At 39.7% G+C, this 25,559-nt stretch overlaps 1 protein-coding gene and 2 long non-coding RNA genes across 8 annotated transcripts in view; 1 reads left to right on the forward strand and 2 right to left on the reverse strand.

The window, feature by feature from the left end:
- Positions 1-6,868, reverse strand: part of LOC124285472 (acidic mammalian chitinase-like) — a 26,361-nt gene extending 19,493 nt beyond the window's left edge. For 5 of the 6 annotated variants that reach the window (XM_046721715.1, XM_046721712.1, XM_046721714.1 and 2 more), the window contains exon 1: positions 2,760-2,845. The gene's annotated coding sequence lies outside the window, so the exon portion shown is untranslated. Of the gene's footprint in view, positions 1-2,759; positions 2,846-6,743 lie in introns of those variants that run through there. The other variant, XM_046721709.1, reaches the window with a different exon arrangement.
- LOC124285476 lies at positions 1,235-25,458 on the forward strand. Its single transcript, XR_006900826.1, has 4 exons — positions 1,235-1,317; positions 14,043-14,050; positions 22,948-22,954; positions 25,448-25,458. It is a non-coding gene; the product is annotated as an uncharacterized LOC124285476 (long non-coding RNA).
- Positions 12,971-17,755, reverse strand: LOC124285475. Its single transcript, XR_006900825.1, has 2 exons — positions 17,694-17,755; positions 12,971-14,287 (listed from the first exon to the last, which is right to left on the reverse strand). It is a non-coding gene; the product is annotated as an uncharacterized LOC124285475 (long non-coding RNA).
- Positions 25,459-25,559: the final 101 nt, after the last annotated feature.

The raw sequence follows: 25,559 nt of genomic DNA on the forward strand, positions 1-25,559 counted from the left end.
TGATGAAGGAACAGAAAATGAATATATTTGGTACGAAGGAGATTGATCATGTTAAGTAATGAGACAATAGTTTGCTGTTGGGATGAGGGGAGGTCAACTGGGCTTTAATGTTGCGGTCAAGAATATTGCATTCACACAGCGTGTGGACGTGAACATTCGTACGTATGTGTCTGCATCTATGTTCGTTAGCATGCTTATGTGTGTGTGTTTGCCTCTCTCTCTCTATCTCTCCCGATCTCTCTCGCTCGCTCTCTCTTTCGCTCTCTCTCTCTCACTTTCTCTCTCTCGCTCTGTGTGTATGTCTGTGTGTGTGTGTCTCTCTGTGTGCATGCGTGTTTGGGTGGGTTGGTCCGTGCGGTAATTCCGGTTAAGTGTTTGTGCCTCTGATTGCGCTAGCCGGTCTCAGCAGCGTGCCGGTCTCACCAGGCATGGCAAAAACAAGTACAGCCCTTTAACGTCTTTCGACATGATGTGTTTGGGGATAAAAACACCTGTGCAAGGCATAGTGCATGCCATTCCATGGCATCTTCTAGGTATTTAACATTAAATATGAGCCTGTCAGTTGTTGTGGTGTTAGGCGCTGTTCTAAATAAATACCCCTGTCAACGTCCAAGCCGAGGCTGTCTGTATAGTTCATATGCACTGTCGTGTTGGTTGCAGGTAATTCATCACTGGTCTCCAGTTTATGGGCACAGCTGCTAAAGTTTTAACTTGAATCTCTTCTCTTCAACATACATAATGTGAAATGTGACGTGTGTTATGCACCTGTACACGTATTGGCAATAAAAGACGCCTCACATAGGGTCCCTTTAGTTAAATAATTAAAAGATATACAAATAAAATTAAACGTACTCCACTATCGTCTTTACTGTTACTTATCCACACGACACAATATGTCACCCTCTGACACACACTCATTCTACCTAAGTCTGTTGCCTATGTGGTGAGCAAATTCACCATCCGTATTTTGGTGGTTCTATGCAATTTCAATTTAGGAGACCACATCTACTGCAATTAATTGTTAGTGAAAATAAGAGAATGAGTTTTTTTAAAGTATTCTATTTATATCAGGGCGTGTGAGCTTAACAAAACCAGAGGTTATTCACATAGTAGACGTTTACGAAAATAGGTCAACTATGACATCAACGTCAGAAGTAAATGTCGTTTATCTGCCTTGACAGATTCTATAATGAAATTGTGTTGTTGTTGCTTTCGGTTTCGTTTTTATTGTTCCCAGTTCAAATTTTTGAGAGTTTGTAAGACAGAATTCGAAATTACACAAAAATTCACATTTTAGGGTTCACAATTACGTACCGAGTATAGAGTATAGCTTTATTGTTAAGTTGTGAATGTAGATCGCCATTTTGGGTCATGAGTTTGGAGGCTATAATTTTTTTAATTGTAATGAATTTTCCACATTGAAAATTTCTCTCAAAACATACAGGAACCTTTGAAGTTTTGGAGTATGTTCAATCCCACATGAATGGATATATTTTTTGATAGTTAGGACAATATGATTTAATAGTCTATCACTGTATAGTGTTCCAAACCAAACAAGGTATTTTGTTAGTTTAATTGTATTTTCTATATGATTATTCATCCAAACTTCCAAACAAGTTCATTCCAGAATATTTGTGTTTCTCTATAATGAAGAAAGTTCACTAATGAATATAAGAAAGAGAATTATATGAATGGATGAATGATAACGGTCATGACACAAGGTTTTGACCAACCAGTAACGCCCGCTACCTAACACGCTTGCATAAGTTGTATTGAGTTCCTATATTGGATGCTTATATGCATCTAGAAAACGGAGGATACAGATTGTTTCAACCATGTGTGGAATTGAACCCGGATCGTTGACGTGACAATCGCATGATCTGTGTACTGAGCTGCCCCATCCATTTCTGTATCTTTGATGCCTTTGTTGCTTTTGGTGCGCGTGTTGCCCTGTTTTATTGTGTAATATTTAGATGTGTCCTTACACTAAAAGTGATATTTTCAAAATGAGCTACGCTGAACGACACTACAATACCCTACTATAAGCCACACGCCACGCCACGTCGCGCCACGCCACGCTATAGCAAAGATCAGAGTAGGACAATTCAGTAACGACGCCATAAGGACGCTATGTACAGCCAAGTAGCGATAGTATACAGTACATACTACAGGGATATGTCCACGGTTCAGACTGATACATCACGTACCAGTGCAGATGATACTTAATACGGCTGGGACAGTGCTGTGGTACAGTACGGCACTACAGTGCATTAACAACTGTTTGGTCTGTGGTACAAAACTAGATACAGAACAAGGCAGGTGGAGTGAAGTTCCCGTTAGCGCTGATCTTATGCAACATTTTTTTCAAGATTTGACCGCGCACCCAGATGATGCCACAATAAGATTACTATGTTAAAAACTAAACGCGGAGACTTTTTTACCACATACATTTTCCAATACACACACACATGTGTGTATGTAAGTGTGTGTCTGTTTATGTGTGTGTGTCTGTCCGCGTGTGTGTCTGTTTGTTTTGGAGGTGTGTGTGTGTGTGTGTGTGTGTGTGTGTGTGTGTGTGTGTGTGTGTGTGTGTGTGTGTGTGTGTGTGTGTGTGTGTGTGTGTGTGTGTGTGTACACGTTTCAAAGAGGCTAAGAGTAAGGTCATCCTCCTCATCGTCAAAGCATTTGACATTTGTATTGTTTATAGCAGACCATTATACAACACAATCATATGTCCCAGCAAAACATAAGCCACTTACCGGTTGTATCTCCAAAACGTGCCCGACAACATTTGAATCTCCCGAAAAGCCTGTAAGATTCTAAACTGGACGCCCTTCTTCCTAAGATCTCAAGAGCTTACGAGATGGGGGATGGACAGGCAATAAATCTCACAGCTTCTCAAGCGTGAGATAAATGGATGGATAGGTCTCATCACAAAGACAGACATAATCTTAGGGCTTGCGTAAATTTCAATAAAAATCTTATATTTGTAAATATGATCGTATGCATTTACGTTTATGGTGTACTGTAGTTCAACGGGAATCCATTTCTGTTTAATAATCACAAATAATGTGTCTTAGGGTTGCATGCACAATATTAATATGACAATAAATGTCTAGATGATGTCTCCAACACATATGTAATGCCAGGAGTTACGACAGGGAACACACAACAATGTCGTGTATAAATAAAACACATCAGGAAACGGCACTACATGCAGATATGACTGGGTTCAGGAGGCCTCCACGTGAACGCGCCCTTGTGAGTATGTGTCATTAGCAGGAAACCAGACAATGCAATTTTTTAGGTACAGGAATTCTACACCGAAACATTGAAAATGCAAACAACACGTTTTCCTGTATCGAAACATTTTGAAGACTTAGATAACTAGTATGTTAAATATTATCATATCACAAAAGTGCATGAAACGATGATTCAGTTCATAAGATCGTCAACTGTCACTAGGAAACATTGTTTTGTAAATTTGGAACATATTTATCAATACGGATACATTCCGTTAACCTATATAATTGTTTAAGCCGTAATATATTCACATCTGTTTCAAAACTGTAAAAGTCTACTACGGCACCCGATTTCAGAGGCGAGGACCGATTTTCGGCACGCTGGGGGATAATTTACATTGTGAAATTACAAAATAATTGTTATTCGTAATTTGATCATTTTTATGCAGATTCAACGACATTATCTTTTATATACCGAATTTTGTATACTTTGTAGAACATATAATCCATTAATTCAGTCATTAGTAATCAACCTTTCATGATCCAGGAGCGTATTCACTAACGGGATTTAGGTGATATGGACTGGTGCTTCATAAGACAGTTTTGCTCAGTATTGAAGAGAAACACTTTAACGAAAGAATCCCACGTAATTCGTAGCCAGACATGGTTTAATAGTGAGCAGATAGTGAGTTAGATACATTACAGCGTACCGTGTGTCCATCCTAACATGTACCCTCTGTGTGGGGACACAGAGGAGAGTGGAGAGTGACGTTGATTGACAGTGTTGTGTCGGGTGTTAGGTACAAGTCGTAATACTGAGACATTTCAGGCAGACTGACAACCTTAACTCTTCACAGTCCCGACACTTTGTGATCCTCTGAGAATACAGGATATCTGAGGCTATTTGAATTTGTAGGTTATCACTCTGACGCGAAGTGTGAATACATTACTTATTGTAGAACATGGTTTGAATCAAACTGGAACTTCTTAAACCGATCATAACTATGAAAAAAGGATATTCAGTAAACTAAAGAACTCAAAGGAATTACTTATGTTTGTTCTCGATATCCGTAGTTCGTTATATGCATTTCGACTACAAATATACAGCAAGAGGACGGGACCAAAAATACAGTGCGTTGTAAGCGTGTTCGTTGTAAACGTAGACACAAAGGATGTGCTCAGAGGTACAAAGGAGTGAGTGAGTGAGTTCAGTTTAATGCCGCTTTTTAGCAATATTCCAGCAATATCACGGCGGGAGACAGAAATGGGCTTCACACATTGTGCCTATGTGGAGTTACAAAGGATATATGTAGTCAAAGTTACAAAGGATATATAGTCGAAGTTATCAAGGATATAGTCAAAGTTACAAAGGATATAGTCAGTTACAAAGGATATAGTCAAAGTTACAAAGGATATAGTCAAAGTTACAAAGGATATATGTATATAGTCAAAGTTACAAAGGATATAGTCAGTTACAAAGGATATAGTCAAAGTTACAAAGGATATAGTCAAAGTTACAAAGGATATATGTAGTCAAAGTTACAAAGGATATAGTCAAAGTTACAAAGGATATAGTCAAAGTTACCAAGGATATAGTCAAAGTTACAAAGGATATATCAAAGGATATAGTCAAAGTTACAAAGGATATAGTCAAAGTTACAAAGGATATAGTCAAAGTTACAAAGGATATAGTCAAAGTTACAAGGGATATAGTCAAAGGGATATATAGTCAAAGTTACCAAGGATATAGTCAAAAGTTAAAGGATATAGTCAAAGTTACAAAGGATATAAAGTCAATATAGTCAGTTACAGTCAAGGATATAGTCAAAGGATATATAGTCAAAGTCAAAGTTACAAAGGATATAGTCAAAGTTACAAAGGATATAGTCAAAGTTACAAAGGATATATAGTCAAAGTTACCAAAGGATATAGTCAAAGTTACAAAGGATATAGTCAAAGTTACCAAGGATATAGTCAAAGTTACAAAGGATATAGTCAAAGTTACCAGGGATATAGTCAAAGTTACAAAGGGTAGAGACACTTGTTATACATATCTACCTACTTAGCTCTTTAACATGCGCCGACAATAATGCAGAAACCTGATCCGAAGTTTCTATTGCGAAACTGAAAGAACACTAGGGGTGAGAAAATATTTTTCGTTCCGTTACAAAACGCTTAGGGCCCTTCAAGAAAACTCATATGAAATTCAACTCTTTCACATGGCGCAACCCGTACATATGTGGAATTAATCCCACTTAGGTTTTAGCGCTCATTAACCTGTCATTAAACCAACCATGTCTTATAATAAGTGCTAATTCTATGTCAGACAAAAGCTTCGTGGCGTGCGTGACATCCCAAAAACACATCAGAATGTGAACGTCGGAAGTGATATGTTAAGACAGTTATGACTTACTTAACTTCCGAGTTTAGACATCTGTCTCAGCTCATGCCACTTGGCGGATCACAAGAAGGAGAAACTGTTTGTTTGCTGCCACGGAAGTTCGGGAATATAATGGGAATATGCTTAAAATATTCAATTATATCAAAAGGACATATCTATTGGAAAGGTAATTTTGTTCTGACCATGTACATCCCATTAACAAATTACACATGATTCCGTGAATTATTAGAGTGTAAGGAATCCATGAGTAAATGAAGGTTGATGCAAGAGCATCCTTCAGAACCATGCATCCCGATGCTTGACTGAATCATCATGTGGTCGGGGGTTTTATATTTAGGACTGATTTCATTCTACAAGCATGGCCTTGCGTTTCACTTCACATGCAATCGTGTTGCACTGAAATATTGCTGAAAGTGGTAAACTGAACCCACTTTAATTGCAGTGTTTTACAAATACAGTGCACCCTGGTTATAATGCCACCCTGGATATAATGCCATGTTTTTGCCAGAATAGATTTCATGCCCTTATGATACCCTGATTATAATGCCAAACTGGATATAATGTCATTTGTCAATGGTTTTTGGAACAAACGTAATTTCCCCCTGGTTATAATGCCAATTACACCTGCTGCATGTAGTATACATACCTATATATACCGACAATACACACAGAAACTGGGCGACAGAACCTGTGCCACATTACACAACAATGGGTCCTACAGAAGGGACTACACAATATTGCTGTAGTACCGAATTCATATCACATGATAGTCCTACCAAATACAAAATATATCTGAAAATAAATACATACACTTTGAATAAAAGCTGTAAAGCTATTTCCGAAGTCAAAATTAATCTCGACTAAAGGCCTTTTAACAACTCGGACTATTTCACAAGATGCGTTATTAATCACTATAAATGGTGATATCAGGGTTTCGCGAAAAGGTGAACACATCCCGTCACCCATCAATGCAAATAAATATTTACCTGTTAAAAAGCGGTAGCATATCGTACAAACATCATACACAAGAAACTATCAGTGCAGCAATGTTGTGATCATATGCATGAACAAAGAAACTAATATTTAGACAAGTAGATTACCTTCTTCAGACAGATGACGGAAACGTGGATTTTAAGCAGGTAGACACGACTCTTGCTCAGGAATCTCCAATATCACATATATATCTGAATGATACAGAACAGGATCTACCGTGAACAGACAGACTGTTACAGGTTAACAATTTCAGCATTAATCTGATGCACGGTACAGCCGTAGAAAGAGGAAGATTTATTACAACCTGCAGCTATTGTTGCATGTCACAGGGACCCAGTGTTATGTCTGTGTTGTAGAGGAAGAGCAGCACCATTGTCTCTACTACAGGTTATTTGAACAATGAAGCATCAGTTCACCTGACGCCCTGGTCAGATTGTTTAAGCCGTGGCTTGTGGCACCATGAAATTCTTAATATGCTTACCTTTTTAGAAAACATATCACTATTATCACATTCATACCATTGTTGAGAGCTGCTTTGCCCTTTACAAGGACTGAAATCTATTTCTGAGGATAGTCAAGATAACGAAGGGTATTCTTTGGTACTGGCGTTCTATGTATTATGTCGCTATGTCAGTGGCGATTGTGAGGTGAGTTGAGGTGAATGGGGTTTAACGTCGTACTTAAGAATAGTTCGCTCATATGACGACGTGCATGCGTGTGTGTGGCTGCTTGTACTAGCCCAGACTTAAGCTGTTTTTTAGTGCTAAGTCACTGCGATACCATGCCGATTACATTTCAGGCTCCACAACAAGCACCATATGTTAACGTCTTTTGGTATGACGCGGCCGGAGATCGAACGCGCGGCCTTCTGCTCTGCGGTTCAGTGGCGATTGTATTGATAGTTGTTGACCATGATACTTCGCATGAACATTGTCTTATTTTGATTCTCCATGAAATGAATTGCATCTAAAATCCATTTGATCGAAAAAAAAATCATTTTCAAGGAACTGATTGGAACAAATAACTTACTTCGGACTGTTGAAAAAGGTTTTCATTTTAAAAAATTAGGCGAACATTTTTTACACAATAAATCTGGCTATACAGACATAGCTGAAAGAAGCTATTCACATTTTTCAGCATTAAGAAGTGCAAATGTCTGTTTTGAGAATTTTCTGTTCTCGACAATTTACATTTTTCAAAATTTCACCCATCCTCTTCCCCCAACTCCCATCAGGAAGCTTGATGTCACACCATTAAGTCATGCTACTTCGTTGTTGCACATGACGTCATGGATTCACTTGTGTCGAAGGGGTTGTGTGATTTATGCCTTAGAATTGTGCTTTGGTCTTAAACGTTGCTACATATAAGTAATGTACTCTCCCAAAAGAGAAACGCATCATGAAAACAGCAATTTCATGTTGCAATGAATTAAAACGTGTTTCATTTTACAAAAGGTTTTGCTCTGTTTATGAGTCCTATGGTGTTTATGTTTTGAAACATCACAACAAAACGCACCATCCGTAAAATACCCGTATTTAACAGCATGATTTTCAATTTCGGCGTGTAGTGTCACAGAATACACACTTCACATGCAATGAACGTGAAAGTTGGGGATCAGATAGTCTCAATGATGGGTATAAAAGGTTGATCGCTGTCTGTCGATTATTCACTGTATTTGGAATATTGTTGACGAACGCAAAATGCCACGTCTAAGTGAAGCCAACCGTCATATCGCCATTGGTTTGCTTGAAGCTGGCCAGTCTCAACGTGCAGTTGCCCGACGCATGAATGTTCACCAAAGCACCATTTCACGGCTCTGGGAGAGATATCGCCGGCAGAATGCGGTAGCAGATGCCCCTCGTAGTGGGCGACTTCGAGCGACCACTGCGGCGCAGGATCGCTACATCCGGGTACATCACCTGCATCATCGAACAGCTACGGCGACCAGTACCGCTCGACGAATACCCGGATTGAGGAGGCTTTCTGCATAGATCGTCAGGAACAGGTTGAGATAGGCTGGTTTACGTGCCAGAAGACCTTATTTTGGCCCTGTGCTTCGACAACAACATTTTCGACATCGAGCTCAATGGTGCACCAACGTTCAGGCCTGGAACCTACCGAATTGGCGTAGAATCTGGTTCAGTGATGAATCACGATTTCTATTGGAACGACGCGATGGAAGAATGCGGGTGTACAGACGTCGACGTGAACGTTTCGCCGACGCTTGCGTTCCCCAGATGGACAGATTCGGCCGGACCAGTGTTATGATGTTGGGAGCGATCAAGGAGAAGTGATTTGGTGAAGATCCAGGGCAACCTGACAGCTCAACGGTACTGTGACGAAATCCTACGCCCACACCTCCTTCCAATCATTGATCGCCAGAGGGAGTTGTTTCAACAGGACAATGCCAGGCCCCACACAGCACGTCACACTAGAGACTTCCTCCAGAACCACAACATCAATGTGCTCCCCTGGCCCTCAAGATCACCGGACTTAAACCCGATCGAACATCTGTGGGATCGATGCCCTGGACAGAAGGTGCGACCCCGTAACCCTCAGCCCCAGACACTTCAGCAACTCGCACAGGCACTACAGGCAGAGTGGGCTGCGATTGGGCAACAGGAGATTCTGAGACTTATTCGTTCGATGCCGAGGCGATGCCGTGCAGTTCTGGATGCCCACGGTGGTCACACGAGGTATTGACTTCAGCGCCACCACACGTCTCCATGTGACACTCAAACTGACTTTCCTCGAGTTGGTGCCAAAGACGAATAAGTCCGCATTCCCAGTGTGCAATTTCGCTATATTTCATTGACTCATGAAGCCTACAAGATGTTTCAAAATAAACATAAAAATACAGTTGAAATTCCTATATGCGTTTCTTTTTGGGAGAGTATATTTCATAACGAACGATATTTTGTCACTGTCTACGTGACTAACGGGTTCCGGTGGTCAGACTCGCTGACTTGGCTGACATATGTCATCGTAACCCAATTCCGTCTATCGATGCTCATGATGTTAATCACTGTATTATCTGGTCCAGACTTGATTATTTACAGACCGCCGCCAGATACCCGTAATATTGTTGAGTGCGACGTAACCAACAACAACAACAACAACCCCAAAGACCACAAAACAGAAAATATTGTCTACGTCGATGCATTCCACCTGGAATGGAATATTATTTCATATACAGAGTGGAAGTGATGAAACCGCATTACCCCGCCTCTTTATGAATGTCAAATGTCCCATAAATCCTGAAAAAGACGCGACAGGCGTATAAACCTTGACATTAAACAGGGTTTACGTGATGTCCTCAGGAAAGGTCAGGACGACCTACATCTTCTTGGTCAATGGTCAACAAAACAGTCTTCAGTTCATATTCAGTTACATTACCTGATGACCCGATACCCCGCCTTTCCCATTGTTTGTGTGTACAGCAAGAATGTTTTCATCTCAGGCAGGTCAGGGGATAACCTGAATCAACGCCCTGTTACACACGAATCTTTCTGCAATGGGAACACACTTGTTTGCCTTCTCCCATATTTTTTTACAGGGTACAATGTTAAAGTTACTTCTCTCATTCGGAATTTTTATAATGAACTCAAATAAAAAAGTGTGATCAGGTAACTTCTATTTATCAATTGTGTGTTTGCGTAAATCCAATTTCTTTTAATAGTATCAATAGTATTGTTCTAAAGTTATGTTAAGTGGAGAAATATATCATTAAAGAAATTCAAAATATGACATTTAGGTTCTGTCTGGCAAGTTTTGTGTTCCTCGCTGAGTTATGGTGAAATGTGTTACCAGTGGCCTTCTCCGATGGGGGAAAGAGTTATGTCCCTTAGGCACAGACAGTTTATACCATTGCGGAATTTGTACAAACATTTCAGAGTACGTGAGAGGTATTGGGGAAGTAAACAGATGTTGCTCCAACGGCAAAGAAACGTTGGCCCATGTTGGCCCGATGGTCACAATTACATCCAACGTTGGGCCAACGTAAGTAACGACGTTGGCCCAACGTTAGCCATCTGGGGTAGCCGTCAGAATGCCATCTGGGGTATGATTATGGGTGTCGCTTTAACATATTTTTAGGTTTGTCACCTCAACCGTCCCGCGTGAATTTCACCAAAATCGTAAACGTCTTAGAAGTATATATTTCTTCTGTCAACAGCTGACCAGCCCTGATATTACTAAAACACTGCGATGCGATAAGGGGACGCAACCCTGAGCAGCGAATTGCATACTGGGTTTTTTCTGTTAACGCAGTGGAACCTATCATTTTGTCTTCAGCCACCACCTTGATTCAGTGATATACCGAACCTTTCTAGTGATGCATGATTGATGTTAGAAACACTCCATGACAATCAAGCAGAGTAACTGACCCAAATGTCTTTTTGTCAATGTGTCTGAGCGAGATGATACTAAAGGTATTAAATCAGTCACTATTTATTCCCAATGTTCACTGACCATCACGAGAGATCGATACGGTTTAGCATCGGTTGTATTGATCATACATTTCAATAATTGTATGATTATGATACAATACCAAAATATCCAAAATATCATTAAGATTCCTTTTTGAAGGATCATCTGTATAGCCGGATAAATAATGTATCATGTGTTATTGGTACGCTACAAGATATTTAAGCACGCATGGTGACTGGCGTAAAGTGGCTACAAGTGGGAAGCTTCGGTAAGGCGTAGCTTATATTTTCAACTTGAGTATACATGTCGACACCTGAATATAGCGCTAGCGCAATGGCTATATACAGACGATCGTTTTTCAGTGTAATTAATACAACTTATTCACGACCGCAAGTTAAAAACTGCATCCAATGCAATATTAACAATGCTAAGTTCAGGTTATTACATCTAATCTATTTGTCTATCTATCTGTCTATCTATCTATCTATCTATATATCTGTCTGTCTGTCTATCTGGCTATCTATCTATCTATCTGTCTGTCTGTCTGTCCGTCTGTCTGTCTATATATATATATTCATTCAATGTAATGATTCATTAAAATTATTTATCTCTGAGTGTCTTTAAATCTCGAAAAAGCAGCTTCAAGAGAAAGAACTATGACATCATACTTATAAATCATTATTGCCTTAGCGTTTTGAAAAGTAACGCTTTTGTTCATAACAGGAAGTGGAAAAGGGGCGAAACCTGTACTTAATCTGAATCACCATGAGACATAAAATTATCGCTATGACAGGTCGGCTGTCAGCTCACATGCTGTTCTAGGCTTACTTCACAATATGCTGCTTCCGTAGACCCAACGTGACAATGATAAATCACACATCAAAGACCGACCCCAAACCCGCCCATGACACAGTTGTCTGCCTGTGAATAAAGTATGAGGTCCCAGTATCACTGCTACATATAGGGGAAGTTTCAGAAGAGTGATTTTAACACCGTCAAGGGGTGTGTCAACTGATCCAAGATTTGACATGACAATGTTAACTGCTCCAGTGTTTCAATAAAGTGCGTGAGTGAATATGGTTTTACGCCGCTTTTAGCAATATTCCAGCAAAATCAAGGCGGGGACACCAGAAATGGGCTTCACACATTGTACCTACGTGGGGAATCGAACCCAGGTCTTCAGCGTGACGAGCGAACGCTTTAACCACTAGGCTACACCACCGCCCCGTTTCAATAAAGTCCTATATCACTTTGGGCGTTATTCCGATATAACTGTTACAATGTTCAGTGGGGATATTCTCTCTATCCTGGTAGGAGCTGTTTGAAGATAAAATTGGATTTTGTATTGAAGAGTTTTCCCAATAAAGTGAGTGAGTTTGGTTTTACGCCGCTTTTAGCAATATTCCAGCAATATCACGCGAGGGACACCAGAAAATGGGCTTCACACATTGTACCCATGTGGGGAATCGAACCCGTGTCTTCGGCGTGACGAGCGGACGCTTTAACCACTAGACTACTGCTCCTTTCCCAAAAGAAGAAGTGCACGCTGAACTATATATCTTAGACGAGATATAAGGCCCATCGTATCTCGAGCAATTACGTTAGGTGTGTGTTAGAAATCCTTGCAGTTTCTTACAGAAAGATCGTTGTTATATTTTCTAACATTCATATCCATATTCAGCGAAAGTCTTGCCCATAGACCACAAGGTAAAACAGGTATTTCCCATATATGAACAATAGTATCACTTGGGGCTTTCCTCCGTGATGTGAGCCCTCCGCCGTGATATTGATGGAACATTGCTAACGTGGCGTAAATCGTAACTCACTCACTCACTCCGTGTTGTCACTAACATCATCTTCAGTTGGGATATTCTCCCTAACATGGGAGTAACGAATGGAAACTGGATTTCAGTTAACAGAACTTTATTCGTCTATGTTCAGCACGTACAAGTCCTTTGTCTTGTCACATCATACACATTTGGTGCTTTATAATGTATATCTGACAGATGATGTTGATAGGGACACAATATGTTCGCTGATTATGTTACCGTTGTTACATACGTCTATCTGGCCGGGCTGATCCAGACTCGTTCCACATGAAGCACATATGTTATCACCCTAGGCAAACGACTTTCTTCGTAATGTGTCTCTATTCAGCCATCAACGAGGGATACCCGGTAGGATGAGATGGTAATGTGACTGATAGCCGGTTATCGCCTCACGAGCAGTTTGAGTCGTATACTCCGAAGGGAACTGAGAACGAAAATGGAACGGACACTGATCCGTTAACCTGACTGAATGACTGAGTTTAGTTTTAGGCCGCTTTTAGCAATATTCCAGCAATATCACGGCGGGGGGACACCAGAAATGGGCTTAACACATTGTGCCCATGTGGGGAATCGAACCCGGGTCTTCGGCGTGACGAGCCAACGCTTTAACCACTAGGCTACCCCACCGCCCCGATCCGTTAACTTGATCTAATGTAGATGTATTGCTATACACATTTCACTTTAGTACTGACGTATTACAATTATTGTCTGTATTATTATACTTCAAGGTCCTCCTAAAATTTACAGTTTGGGACAGGTACTGAGAGATGTCACTATTAAGCATCGTATATACATATATGATGACGCACAAAGGCCAAAAATAAACATAAAATATTACCTGTAATAAACATTATATGCACATATGTCGTGTTACGAATCAAGAAACATGCAGATTCAATATTATGATATGAAAATGTGAACACAGGGATATACATCCATTAATGTAACAACACTGCATGGTTTTGGTGTAGGTCAAATTGATTGTCTTCAATCGTTATCATTAACGCATTGTCATCGAAATCTTTCAAAACGTCTTCAATAACAGGACATACATGACTAGAGTGTTAGCATGTGCCAAACATGCGTGTTTCACGATGAATTATTCAACAGCTCCATTCAATATGCTTAGTAAAAGACTTCAGTTTCAAGAGCCTGCAGTTGCGTCGATTCAGGAAACACTGGGTTGATGGTGGAGCTGTATACAGGCGGGCTAGGGAAACTGTCATCATCAAGATCATCTTCATCCTGCTTTGGCTTCCGACACAACAACAGTATCCCACACAGTAGGCAAAACGCAGAACCAACTAACACAAGGTAGAGACCGGAAGAAAATGTCGAGTGTCCATCGGCTTCATACACTGCGTAAACAACCGCTCCGGCGAGACCAAGAACACCTGGAAAATACATAAGTAACGATAAGACATATGAGTGAGTGAGTTCAGTTTTACGCCGCACTCAGCAATATTCCAGCTATATGGCGGCGATCTGTACATACATGTAATCGAGTCTGGACCAGACAATCCAGTGATCAACACCATGAGCATCGATCTACGCAACTGGGATACGAGGGCATGTGTCAACCAAGTCAGCGAGCCTGACCATCCGACTCCGTCAGTCGCATCTTACGACAAGCATGGGTTACTGAAGATCAATCTAAACTGGTATTTTCACGGGTTACAATCGGACTAGAGCTACGTCTTTAGGAGTGTGAGAAACCTATGGACGTATCTTGATGACATGCATATGTTTTCATTATGGTTTGTCCACACCATTCTAATATTCATGGGTTTTACTAAATTGAAAACGCGTAAATCTGAATCACTCGGTTTTTCAACACAAAAGATGACAAGATGATGTAACTTCAATAATGTTCAATGACAGGTTGAAGTAAAATTATTCATAATGAAGATAACTTCTGACTCAAATAGCTACCTTAACCATAACCATTACATGTACATAAATCCGGTTGAACATTCTCTGTTTCCTCCAGGTGAGGTGAGGTGAAATTGGGTTTAACGTCGTGCTTGAGAATATTTCGCTCATATGACGACGTGCATGCGTGTGTATGTGTATGTGCGGCTGCTTGTACTAGCCCAGACTTAAGCTGGTTTTATAGTGCTAGCTCACTGAGATACCATGCCGCAGTGAAGCATGAATACCCCACTCAGACACAGTATACTGACTCCGAGCCGACCAGTCCTTGTTGTACCCATTAATGCCGAGCGCCAGGCAGGGACCAACAAGTACCATATATTAACGTCTTTTGGTATGACGCGGTCGGGGATCGAACCCGCGACCTTCCGCTCTCCGGGCGGACGCTCTAACCACTACACCACGGAGGCGATCATTTCCGCCAGGATATGAGGATTATAATGTGTAGAATATGAAGGATATTGCATAGCAAGAGTTAATTGGTGTTCAGCAGTAGCATTATACATATTCCTATAACAATGACGCCTACTTTCGCAGTGTGCCACAAAGTGAGAATCATTCGCTGACATACACGGAAATCTAACCGCGTTTTGCACTGTGTAAGTATACCTTCAAGCAACAAAAGAAATAAAACCAGATCATCTCTATTTTCTCATATAGTCCGTTTGGCTCAAAATCGGACCGATGAATTGCAATCTAACTCGAAAACTCATAAACATATAATACTTAATGAAACGCTGATCATAATTAAAACGTCAGACCAACTCTGTGAGGTTTTTGCAGAATATATATCCTAAAAATAAAAAGTTGTATAACAAACTATCATTAAAATTGTGACACAGTTAACTATTTCTTACGAGGGAGGAGTGCAGAGAAAGGGACAGCCGGGTGTGCGAGAAAAGATGGAGACGGCACAGCACAGGATAATGAATCAATAACTTGGTGGGCACTTGTGCACGTGCTTCTCTAATACCTGGCTGACCCTTTCTCTGCACTCCTCCCTCGTAACAAATAGTGAACTGTGTCAAAATTTAAATGATAGTTTGTTAAACAACTATTTTAATTTTAGAACATAAATTCTGCAAACAAACCACAGAGTTGGTCTGATGTTTTGATTATAATCAGCGTTTCTTTGAGTATTATATGTTTATTAGTTTTCGAGTTACATTGCAATTCATCGGTCCGCTTTTGATCCAAACGGACTATAGTTCTACAAATAGGCTAACATCCAGAAAATCTCAAAATCTGTTATAAAAGGAGGTTGATTTGACATGACATAAAAACGTGTTCAGCAACATCACTGGCATGTGTACCACAATGGTTTTCTTCAGGTTGTATAGGAGATGATCCTTTATGCCTCGTAATGTCAGCAAGGTTTTCAGGATATGATTTAACACGTCTCCATAACCACAGTGCTCTACCGGATGTGATACAGACTGGCTGAGTGAGTATGGTTTTACGCCACTTTTAACAACATTACAGCAATATCACGACCGGCTACACCAGAAATGAGCGTCACACATTGAACCCAGACCTCCGGCGTGACGAGCGAAAGCTTTAACCACTAGGCTACCAACCGTCCCTCTGCTTCAGATGTATCTAAACAGTGATAATATGCCGTGCAGTTTACTTTCTATTACTAATGCATCATAGTGGCGCACATGCTACTACATGATAACGTTGCGTCATCAACAAGGCGTATACAGGGATATTGTCCCCATGAAAGATTACGTCCTCAAACAGAGTTGTTCAGCTGAGACAGTAGGTCATTAATAAAAAGCCAAGCAGATATGACACAGCCTTGTTCAACGCCTTGTTTTACCTGAAATTCGTCAGACATAAAGCCAGCATTAATAACAATTATCATCGCATGTCAGTCCAAATTCAATCCGGTAAACGAAAAAAAACTCATTTCGGGCAATTCGTAAAATCGAATATTTAAGCAAAACGGTAGAATTAATAAATGACATTATAAATATTTCCGACAATTGCGTTAGTACAGAATGTCATAAAGCGCCATGAAGAGTCTTAATTGGTATGGGTGCCAAGTCGTGGTAAGTATAGAGTCCCATGGGAACGAAAGAAAATTACGGTCGAGGGTTCGAATCCCGATTCGTTCCGAATATGGTCCTATGCTTGTGAGCATCATACATCACAGGTTTCACAACTGCAATAAGCGTGCGAGACTTGCATCACTTCGAAACTTCCACCACATCAAGATGGTATAATGTTAAAACTGGCAATAAATCCAACCCAATCATTCTTAATATGATATGACAGCTGAAATACGTTATTACTTAATAAACAGTGAATTAGAGCCTTGTTACGTAAAAACTCAAATAGCCAGTATTGTCCGAAGCATAGGATTACAGATATCATGAATAATTCATAAAACATTAATTTTCTGGGGCCAGAGAAGCCGTTGGGTTTTGGTATAGATTCCTTCGGATGTTTATTTTATAGTTTATTCAAGGATTACACTGTCATTGTATCTAATGCCGCAAACAGATGGAAGGAGTTTTACTGTATGTCCACAAATCCTTTATCATCTCATGACCATTACTGGAACCAATCCTTGTGATTCCGATCACCAGGTATACCAATAAAATATGCCCACTTTATTGACACATTGACAATGCAGTTAATATATGCACACAATAAATGTCAGTGTTGCCAATCACTTGTGTTACATTAATAGCTTGAAAATTGACATGCAATAAGGGATTGTTGTGTGAAAATAGCAATGGAATGTTTGAGTTCATCCGTGAGTTTACTGATCAAATATAAGGGACATTAACATGTGAGTAACATCTCCAACAACAAACAATGCCGGTTTTATGAAAACGGAGGATATGTAAACAGCCCTACCCGTACAGATACACAGAGCTGGGAGGCCGAGCCTGTCACAGCTGACGGCGTGGATGTTCCTCGAGGTACAGTTGAGTTCACACAAGATGACAAGACATATGCAGTAGCTGACAAGAGCGACGGCCTCCAACGCTCTCACAGCATCAAACCAACCTGAAACACACAATACATATTGCAAATCTAGTGCCACTATGTAGTGGATATAGTTTATACACACAGACATGAACATATAAATATGGCTTAAAGGAGTCCCAACAGACATACATACATACATACATACATACATACATACATACATACATACATACATACATACATACATACATACATACATACATACATACATACGCACGCACGCACGCACACACACACACATACATACATACATACATACATATATATATATACAGAGAAAGAAAGAGAGAGAGAAAGATAGATAGAAACATAGATAGGTAGATAGATAGAAACTAGAGAGATAGACTGTATTTAATACAATTATTAGTGTTATACATATATAGAGAGAGACATAAGATATATAATAATGAGTTATTAGTTATATATATATATGTATATATATTTGGTTTAAAGGAGTTAAATCTGTTGCGCTAGGCCTGGCGAGAATCTAGTTTTCCTTTTTCTCCTTTTAAGAAGTTCGACATGGCCGATTGCATATGGATTTGAATGTAACATGAAATGTTCTGTTTGAACGACTGAGTAATGTTTATTCGAAGAAACAGCTTAATGATAAAGAACTGCCATTATGGGAAGAACTGCTGCATGACCGTCGATAATAATTATATAACATTTTCAGGACACAGTACACTATCGAAGTATATATCACTGCGAGGCCAAGACAAACATTAAGTTTGTTTCCGGGCAATATTAGTTTAAAATCAGAATGAAGTATGAATACATCTTTTCAGAGATTACCGTTAATGGTTGCGAGAAGCAATGGGGACTCGGGCGACCTTGTCGTATAAAGGCACGTCATTTGCTATGCGGAGTTACTTCCCTTATTGTTCGCTCTGATAATTAGTCTAGGTTTGACAGCACCATTCCCTCGCTTGTGGGTTAACAAGGTATTAAACGTCTCAGACCTACATCATTGTCGATTCATTCTCCTGCAATGAGCTGACAGGCTGTCATATAAATGAAATACTGTCAAAAAGCAATATTACACTGAACTCAATCTCTCACCAAAACAAAATATTCCAGTAATAGCAAATAATGATGATAATTAATAAACGGATACCAAAACCAAAGATCCAAGATACCTTATACTTATATATATTATCCGTGCATGAAGGGTCAAATATGTGTTAATCCAGTATGATTTTGGTGCTATGATGTACGAGTGATTTAGAATTTTCTCATTCAAACATAAAAGAATGATACTTACATCTTCCGTCTAGATTTTTCATCATTAACATGGCCAAGTAATATTTTAATCACTCGGTTCTATATTAATTGTACACTTGCATTTTCATAAACCGACTCACCGGGGGATCCGCGTCTCGGACTCGAAGTAATCGTTTCAACGATGAGACACCAGGTGTTAATGCTTTATCCAATACGTGATAAAGTTTCGGTTTGGTTATGGTCGGCACATCGATCAATGTCATGAGGCGTGGTGTTCAAGGCCTTATTGTGTGTGTGTGTGTGTGTGTGTGTGTGTGTGTGTGTGTGTGTGTGTGTGTGTCTGTGTGTGTGTGTGTGTGTGTGTGTGTGTGTGTGTGTGTGTGTTTTTCCTCTTTGGAATCTCGTTCAGCTATCTTGCAACTATGCCGATCTGTAAATAATTGAATCTGGGCCACACAATCATGTGACTGACATCATGAGCATCAATCTCGTTAGTCGCCTCTTACGACAGGTGTGGGTTCCTGAAGACCAATTTAAAGACGCCCTTTTACGGGTGCTATATGAACAAGTCCCAATTGTTTATCCAAAAATATCAAAAAATGCTGAGAGTTTGACGACTGTGTTAGTAGTCAAAATCTACACTTTCATATACATACCCCCTCTCGAGTGTGTTGAGTAAGACTCACACTTGAAAAACTCGGTGCAGTTCTGCCACAATCCAGAAATAATATGTGCATCTCGTTTCCACGCCGGCAGGCCAAAGCCAATAACAAACTGAAGAAATCCGAGAACAATGCCACCACAAGCCAGTCTGTAGCTGCATGACTTTAAAACCCAGCCTTTCATTGCTGGTTGTCAGAGCTCATCGATATAAAGACATCGATATATATATCGTCATACATACAACACGTTTCATCACAGTACGGTGTTGTCCCTTTGAAACCCTTCATCGTTCATGCCACCATGCAACATCCTTGATACAGATGCAGGTTGGCTTGTATCATGCTGTATCGTTATCCATCATGACCCTAACACTTCAGTATGTCATGACATCAAAATAGGTCGATATGACATCCCATCTTCTGCATTTCAGCAAGGTTTCGCCTTAACACACTCATAGTTATCAGCTGCGTGGATGTCCTGGTATTAGCTGGATGACGTTCTTACGAAGGTTTGTAAACCACGACGGCAAAATTGACGTTGTCTACCGTGTTACAACTGCGCTGTATCAACAGACACTATGTCACCCCTACAGCACAGTTCATCATCACCTAGGTAAAGAGACTAGATTAAGTATGTGGGTATTCAATTAGATTCTCTGTAGAAGTAATGTCAATAAACGTACTGTGTCATACAGGGCGGTCTCCTTGACGCATGCAATTGCTGCTAGTGTAAAGAAATATCTAAAGGTAAAGTATATTTGCAGAGATGTTAAAGCCTCAACGCTCTTCCCTGTAGCTAAACACGGCCACAATGTCCTTTCTCCACACAACAGCTGTATGATAATATCTGAATCCGGTTATCACGAAATCTTCATTTTCGGGACCATTTTATTGTGTCGGGTGTCATATCTAGAAACGGTTAATGTCAATGTGTCATAGTGTGTCCATTAATCCATGAATGTATTTCATTGTGGGTGTTTGCCTCGGCCACTCCTGTCATGTATGACGAGCATGTCATTTTTCATGTCAAGTTACATGTCATTTTGCACACTGTGTTTCATTTATCATTATAATTAATAAAAATTAATAAACGTAGCAATATTAATTCCATAATCATAAAATGTCTGCTGAAAGAAGAGTCGATCCTACGATTCCGACAACAGTAAACTACGTTATAACGAGCTCCCCTGAAACAAACTGACGGATGTAACGAACGTTTTTGACCCGGTCACTTGCTGTACACTTTAGTTATGTAGTATAACAAACTACTGTTATAATGTTCTATACTTTAGTTATATAGTATAACAAACTACAGTTATAATGAACTATACTTTAGTTACTGTTATAAAGTACTATACTTTAGTTATATAGTATAACAAACTAGTTATAACGAAACATACTTTAGTTATATAGTATAACAAACTACTGACATAACAAACTATACTTTAGTTATAAAGAATAACAAACACTGCCATAACGTATTATACTTTAGTTACATAGTATAACAAACTACTGTTATATATAACGAACTAAACTTTAGTTACATAGTATAACAAACTACTGTTATAACGAACTATACTTTAGTTACATAGTATAACAAACTACTGTTATAACGAGCTATACTTTAGTTACATAGTATAACAAACTACTGAAATAACAAACTATACTTTAGTTATATAATATAACAAACACTGTCATAACGTACTATACTTTAGTTACATAGTATAACAAACTACTGTTATATATAACGAACTATACTTTAGTTACATAGTATAACAAACTACTGTTATAACGGGCTATACTTTAGTTACATAGAATAACAAAGTACTGTTATAACGAACTATACTTTAGTTACATAGTATAACAAACTACTGTTATAACGAACTATTCTTTAGTTACATAGTATAACAAACTACTGTTATAACGAACTGTACTTTAGTTACATAGTATAACAAACTACTGACATAACAAACTATACTTTAGTTATATAGTATAACAAACTACTGTTATAACGAACTATACTTTAGTTATATAATATAACAAAGTACTGTTATAACGAACTATACTTTAGATATAGTATAACAAAGTACTGTTATAACGAACTATACTTTAGTTACATAGTATAACAAACTACTGTTATAACGAACTATACTTTAGTTATATAGTATAACAAACTACTGTTATAACGAACCATACCTAGATATATAGTATAACAAACTACCGTTATAACGAACCAAAATGAGGAGTCCCTTTGAGTTCGGTATAACCATAGTTTACTCTGTATCATGAGCATGTGGGAATGTATCAGTGGTGACGATAAAGACATTTGTGACTCAGTGGTACACCATAGTACTTCTTTTGGTAATCAGCATTCGTTTCTACATCCGTAACTATTCTCTATAAACGGTAACACCCTGTTGGTAATCTGGGGAACATCCCGTCACTATGTGCTGCTTGTCTCAAGATTACACAGAACACGTGAAGATCCGGGTTAGAATTGGTCTTCAGGAAGCCATGCTTGTCGTAAGAAGCAACTAACGGGATCAGGTGATCAGGCTGTGTCATCGTATCCCAATTGCGTAGATCGATGCTCATGCTGTTGATCACTGGATCGTCTGGTCCAGACTCGATTATTTACAGACCGCCGCCATATAGCTGGAATATTGCTGAGTGTGGTGTAAAACAACGACCAAACCAAACCACACGATTACACAGCACCAGGTGGTCAACGCAAACGTAGTTTTAATAAACCGGTTTAAGCTGATCTACATGCAGTTACAGGAACAACAGACCACAGTCTTTCCGATGGTGGTTAAACAAAGAATATGTTGGATGTATGATCTAACAATCTGTAATAAATAGTCCATGACCAACGAGTATGTCCCTTACTAATTAATCAGCGAGAGAGAGAGAGAGAGAGAGAGAGAGAGAGAGAGAGAGAGAGAGAGAGAGAGAGAGAGAGAGAGAGAGAGAGAGAGAGAGAGAGAGAGAGAGAGAGAGAGAGAGAGAGAGAGAGAGAGAGAGAGAGAGAGAGAGAATAACTGTATGACGTGTGTTCTCTGAGTTACTGTGTGCGGGTGTTGAGTATACCGTTCTGTTTGGCACGATGACTCAGGACACGTCATCAGGCCTTTATTGTCTGGTTCAGACATGTTTACCATCCAACATGACGTAAGTAACGTATTTCCACCTTTCCTCCAATGTTCTGGTCGGCAGAACACGTCGACTTGGAGTTTGAAAGTTTATCGACTATTGTTGAAACATTCAACAGTGATATATTGGTACAGGCTTAATATAGAGTAAGGATTGTACATAATGATAAGGCCCCTTATATAGCGCCGTTATAACGAACTATACTTTAGTTATATAGTATAACAAACTACTGTTATAATGAACTATACTTTAGTTATATAGCATAAGTTATATGGAGCAAGTCCATGCTCTAAGGGCATACAACATAATGGATATTATTACCCCACATAGCCCATGCTGCCCATAAGGAGCTAGAATGTTAACGGTCATGTCTCTTATCCCACCACTGAGCATATATAAGAGCAATATTATGATATGTTCTGCCAGCGAATTAGTTAAATAATGCGAGTCCTGGGGTAATACTCTTATTTCTTGAACTGTCTGTATGCAGGCAATTTGTCTTCGTCCTCAGATAAAAGTTTCAATATTGCATATGTATTCACACGCAGTAACAAACCCAGAAGACGTCTTGGCTTCAATGCAAGTTTGCAAGGTATTAAACGTAATTAAAAGAGTGCTTAAGAATGATGTAACATGCATATATATTGAAAACGTGTAGTAAAGTGCACATGAAATAAGTACTGTAAGGGGCACAAGCATGAGCCACTTCTTACTTCAGAGCGTTCCAACAATCATAACGTAAGCAGTAAGGTAAATATATTCCTGCTCTGTTTTATTCTCCGCTCAGCCCAGTATGTATTCCAGGGACCACGGGGTAGCCTAGCAGTTAAAACGTTCGCTCGAAGACCCTGGTTCGATTCCCCATATGTGTACAATGTGGGAAGCCCATTTCTGGTGTCCCCGTCGTGATATTGCTGGAATATTGCTAAACCCGGCACAAGACCTCACTCACTCACTCACTCACTCACTCCTCGAAATGACCATATATGTGACAAAGTAGTTTCTGGCGCCTTTAGTCTTTCTCCAGAGATACGTCCCCATGATCTGTCAGAATCTTGTAATTGTTGGTTTAGATATGATCTTGGCTCATGGTTTGTCAGCACGACACACGTGCTCATCCAAGAGATTCCTTACTTCAGGCATTCCTTCCACATAACCTTCTATGATCTTCGAGGCGTGCTTCTGATGAGTCGACCAGTGTAACATGAAATCATTTTGTTTCAGTCATCAGTGAGCGCTGCACTGTGTGCATGGCGAGTGGTGGGTGATGTTGACGTACACATCTGCCAATGACGTCCCAGTTGTTATGAGGGGAACGGCCAGGAACGAGTGCTGGCCATGGCGTGACATTGATGTTTGGCCTTTGTTCATTATGCTATGAATGAAGGACGTTTGCCCAACACGTTGGGAAAATGACATCACGACATCAACGAGGTCCCGATAGAACTGACCTATGACTCGTGACATGGACAATATGCAGCGCACTACGTCCAGCCATTGTGCTACCATACCAGACCAGAACCCAGCATCAAGCTGCACAACCCGTAAGCCCTTAACGAGAGTGAACTTTAGTTCGGCAGAAAATATGACATTATCCTTACGTGAATTACCCAGTGCTGACCAATATTGCGTGACTGAATACTTTTACAATATTCCAGCAATATCACGGCGGGGGACACCAGAAATGGGCTTTACACATTGTACCCATGTGTGGAACCCATCCGGGATTTCGGCGTGATGAGCAAAAACTTCAATCACCGGGCTCTCCCACCGCCCCAAATGTATAAGGGAAGTCTGTCAAAACACACACTGGTGATCATACTGGACATCAGCTCTTATCTTACCTTCATGTGAAATATTTTAATTTCATTTATCAATGACGCTGTAACAAGTTTCCGTGTCACCCCTCCCAGGAGGGTGACAAATGGAAAAAATATAACCCGCCGCCACGGTAACCGCCAAACTCTCCACCGAGAAGCTATCGCTAACAATCGTTTGACGTCATAATATGACGCATGCAGTGTCCGGAGTTCGAAAACCGTTCGATTAGCTGTTTTTGAGTTCACTATGTACAGATTTATTCTACCGACTTTCACTGCTTTATTAAAACTGTTTTATACATGAAATCGTTTGCACACTCAACTTAAACATAATTAACCATTTACATAGCAGTGTTAACATTGTCAGAATGTGTTTCACTGATTTAAAAAATCCAGTCGAAGGGCAGACGCCATTTTGTTTACATGTCATATAGTCGGTCTTTAAAATATACTACCCATCAAAAGTTTAGACTCACTAGTGTAAATGTAGCCACTTACTTGTCCACTGTTCTAAACTAGCTTTTTGCAAAATATTCCATACTGTTTAAAGGTACTGTTTAGTTATGAACTGGTGTATTGTAAAACATATTCGTAACATTGAAAAGATTATTGTCATGAGTTCAGTAAATGATTAAAATCTGTGAAAATTGGCGAATTCTTAACAAAACTTTACACCAAAACGCATCTGTTCACATGCACGACATTTGCTCATGCCTTTCGCAATTTGAAGCATCATCCTTGTGCAATTCATCTGCATAAGGTTTTCAGTTGGTTCCCCCAAGTTGGTGGAGAAATTCATCTTCGATGTAACCACATACATATACATAACATATAGTGAGTGCTTTAAGTGAGTCTAAACTTTTGATGGGTAG

Source organism: Haliotis rubra, unplaced genomic scaffold, assembly GCF_003918875.1.
Source record: "Haliotis rubra isolate DU_JTF1 unplaced genomic scaffold, ASM391887v1 Scf360, whole genome shotgun sequence".
Taxonomy (NCBI): domain Eukaryota; kingdom Metazoa; phylum Mollusca; class Gastropoda; order Lepetellida; family Haliotidae; genus Haliotis; species Haliotis rubra.